This window comes from Lipotes vexillifer, unplaced genomic scaffold, assembly GCF_000442215.2.
Source record: "Lipotes vexillifer unplaced genomic scaffold, Lipotes_vexillifer_v1.1 scaffold903, whole genome shotgun sequence".
Classification (NCBI taxonomy): domain Eukaryota; kingdom Metazoa; phylum Chordata; class Mammalia; order Artiodactyla; family Lipotidae; genus Lipotes; species Lipotes vexillifer.
The window spans coordinates 2,170,999-2,175,214 of NW_006791919.1; the positions used below are offsets into that span (position 1 = coordinate 2,170,999).

The 4,216-nt window shown below is 38.2% G+C and overlaps 1 protein-coding gene across 2 annotated transcripts in view; it reads right to left on the reverse strand.

Moving 5' to 3' along the window:
• INPP1 (inositol polyphosphate-1-phosphatase) overlaps positions 1-4,216 on the reverse strand; it is a 25,881-nt gene extending 21,665 nt beyond the window's left edge. Inside the window, exon 1 of one of the 2 annotated variants that reach the window (XM_007464968.1) lies at positions 4,047-4,216. The gene's annotated coding sequence lies outside the window, so the exon portion shown is untranslated. The remainder of the gene's footprint in view (positions 1-4,046) is intronic. The other variant, XM_007464969.1, reaches the window with a different exon arrangement.

Genomic DNA, 4,216 nt, shown 5'->3' on the forward strand with positions numbered 1-4,216 from the left:
AAAAAAAAAAAAAAAAAAAAAAAAGAGGTTGGGGACTATTATTCAGCCTTAAAAAGGAATGAGATTCGGTACATGCCTCAACATGGATCAACCTTGAAAACATTATGCTAAGTGAAAGAAGCCAGACTTAAAAGAACAAATATTGTATGATTCCACTTATATGGGGTACCCAGAATAGTCAAATTCATAGAGACAGGAAGTAGGACGGTGGTTACCAGGGCTGGGAGGAGGTTATGGGGAGTTATTGTTTAATGGATCCAGAGTTTCAGTTTGGGATGATAAAAAAGCTTTGGAGATGGATAGTGGTGATGGTTGCATAACAATGGTAACGTACTTAATGCAAGTGAATTGCACACTTGGAAATGGTCAAAATGGTAAATTTTATGTCATATATATATTTTTTACTAAATTTTTTAAAGGGTAAAATACAAATAAAATTACACGTTCAAAAAATGTACATTTTTAAGGCTTTTGATGTTTATCATCTATCTAATTTGTTGGTTGAATGAAAAAAAAAAGTTGGGGCGGGGTCATGAAAATTAAGTTGAAAGAGGGCACTAGGCTCTTTGCCTTGTAGTTGATTTTGCACTGCAATCACGCTGGTTTTTATACTTAGTGTGTGTTTATAGGCTACAGCAGTTCAGGTTAATGAACATTATTAGGAAGGCCTAAGCCCCCCGCCCCCGGCCCATGCCTGCCCTTGGGGCACCATTGTTCTCTCTCTAATAGGCTGTAGGTTCCTTGGGAGCAGGATACACAATTTTTCCATCTCCTCATGATACACAGTGGGAGTTCTGTAACTTAATTTACTGATTTTCATTCCATTAGAGATAAACATGTTTAAAAGGATTTTCTTGCACTAAAATTAATCTGTAAGGGATTATTCATTATGCAAGTTTTAGGATGATAACTGTTAGGAAACATGATTCAAACGAGTTCTTACAGAACTTCTTAGAAGATGGTTATTATTATTTTTTTCTGCAGTGATAAATTACATGACCTAAAATATATTCTCTGAATATTATAGCAAGAAAGTAAAGGTCAGCGATCACATTGTGTATCATTTTGGCAGGCTGGGTTTATGGCAGCATATCTCTTATCATTCTACTTCCATTTTGTAGAGGTAAATGTTTATTTTTAACAGATATTGACAAATGTTGAATATAACAATACATAATACTGAATGTAACATATGCCTTCAAAGGAACATAAAGTGATAGAAAAATATTTATAGTACCTTTTACTTGAAAAGGCTAAGTACTAAAACGATATAAATGGCTCATTAAAGCCACTCCAATATACAAATATACTCAATGCTCTTCCATTCTTGCTAATGCTGCAACCATTGATTAATGTCTAAGCTAGTTAATATTTACCTTTTTGATCTGCGTTTTCATTTCTATTTCCCCCATTCTTTGCTATTCATGAAGTTTACAATCAACCATATTTTTAAAACAGACCTTTCATGATTCCCAGATCAAACTGGGATTATATGTGGTTATATGTGATTCTTACAAATTCTCAGGAATTAACTAGAGGGGTTTTCTAGAACTTGGAAGATAAGATCCTATTTTTAAAACTACTGATGATAAAAAAAAATCTTTTTAAGTACATTAGGATTACCTTAAGCAATATTAAATAACATTTTCCTTTGGTCATTTGAATTTAATCCTGTGCAATTTGTTACAACTCTCATTTGCATTGAGGGAAACCTAACCATCATCACTCTGTAAAGAAAAGGACAAATTTAAGTATCTATTTAAAAAGTTAGTAAATATTTACATTAATTTAAACTTGGATAATTAAGTTAAAAATTTTTAACATTTAGTTGATTAAAAATAAAAACAAGAAAGCAAAACAACCCTCCTCCACCCCTAAAACAAAAGAAAAGAAAAAAAAAAAGAAAAGCAAAATAAAACAGAAAGTAAAGCAATGGAGAGAGAAAGAAACTGATACTTTCCATCGTGGTAATTCATCTTAATGAATTATTTTATAGATTAATACTTTATTTTGCCAATTTGTTTTTATATATACTTGACCACATTTAATGCTGAAATAAAGTTTTTTCTTTTTTAGATGGTGTTGGGTCATTTTAATAAAAGTTATAAATAAGTTACTGAAATTTGCATTCTGGTCTTCCCTGATTAGGAACACAGAAAAAGTAACAAATAAGTCTGTTACGTGAAAGAGAAATGATCAGGCACAATATTTTGCTGTAGATTACTATCACAGTAATCTGCAGTAAAAATCCATTAATAAAATGCTCTTATAACATTAAAGGATTTGAATTAAGATTGCCTACCACAAAAAAGAGACTGAACATGTAAAAATGTTTGCTGGGCTTCCCTGATGGCACAGTGGTTGAGAATCCGCCTGCCAATGCAGGGGACATACATGGGTTTGAGCCCTGGTCTGGGAAGATCCCACACACTGCGGAGCAGCTAAGCCTGTGCACCACAACTACTGAGCCTGCGCACTAGAGCCCTTGAGCCACAACTGCTGAGCCCACGAGCCACAACTACTGAAGCCCACACGCCCAGAGCCCGTGCTCCGCAACAAGAGAAGCCACCGCAATGAGAAGCCAGCGCACTGCAACGAAGAGTAGCCCCCGCTCGCCACAACTACAGAAAAGCCCGTGCACAGCAACGAAGACCCAATGCAGCCACAAAAAAAAAGCAAAAGTAAATATATAATGAATAACTTTATAACTTTTGTTTCACAGGCCTTATATGTCAAATAAGACATGATCTTTTTTTTCAGAACTACCACAAGTATAGCTGTAATTTAAATCTGTAATAAGATATTCCACATTAAATGGCATGAGTCCAAGCTGCAGTTTCCAACCAGGTGGTGATTTAGTCCAATAACTTGAAAAGAAACGGTAGCTTTCTCTATGAAAAAGTAAAATGTAACTTTATGCCTTTTACATAATTTTCTTCATGACTAAGAACTAACTGCAAGAGTAGTATAAAAATCCACAAAAGCTTAAAAATAGATTCTAAATAAGAATGCAAACAAATATCTGCCTTGAAAAAAATGAACTCTTCTATTGCCCCTTCCCCCCCGTCTATAACCTATTTTAAAAGGTAAAAAATGAGGTCACTTAGCTAATTCATCAGTCAATAGTAGTTCGGTGGATTATTTTCATCATTAGACTATTATCAGGCTGAGCAGGGCTGATCCTTACCAGCTTCTTCGGGTTCAAAGCTAGGAATCACAGCAAAACGACCAAAAAATGTTTTATTCAACATGTGGGATGCACTCACATGTTGAATGCATGTGGTCTATCCACACAGCCTTAATCCACTGTTCTTTTGAAGTGAACGCCATTCACACAGTGGTCAAATTTCTGCTTATTCAACGCCTTAAAATTTGCTTTAAAACGGAAAATCTCCAAAGTACACACCTTGATTGTTTATATGTATTCTTCATGAATGTACTAAATAATCTAGGGATTTTTTTCAGGCTCTTCGTGTCTAACGGTATACACGATTCGGCCAAACCCATGTTAAATATCCGCATCCCCCAGCCCCACTACTCTACTCTGGCCACACCAACTAACTCTGCAAGTCTCACCAGACCGCCTTTCAAAATGCAGTGAATTAAAAGCAAGGAGGCAAAGACTTTTCTAAATATAGTCCCTTCATGTTATTTTACGCTCATCTAGTAGGTCACTAGTGGCAGCCAGCAGCAATGGACACTAACAAGCATCTCTCAAAGCAAAACCAAGGGGCGCTTGACAGCTATGCCATCTACACTTTGAACCCGGGCCACTGCTCTCGACAACTGTCAGATCAGCTTCTTCGACCTAAAAATGCTGATCGAATTTTTAAAAAAAAAGTGTTTGCCAATCTTTCTTCCCACCGTCTACTTCTTTCGGGTCGTTTCTGCGGAGCCCAGGGAGCCGCAGGACTCGAGAGCTCCTCCGCCCGGCTGGTTGCAGCAACGATGTGGGCCGGGCCGGGTGGCAGCCTCGCTGCAGCGGACAGAGGTCATCACAGGCCGGGCGGAGAGGCAAGGAGCCCTGCTGGCCCAGATTTACTCACCTACCTTCCGCAGAGGCGACGGGTGCGTGCTGGTCGCCCAGCCCGGGGACCCGGATCCGAGCAGAAAGGGAGGCTGTGGCGCCGAGGAGAGGGGGGCGTAAAGAGGAAAGCGTATTACCTAAGCCGGGATGCGGAGCCCAGAAGGAGGCTGCAGGCTTTCCCTCCAGAAA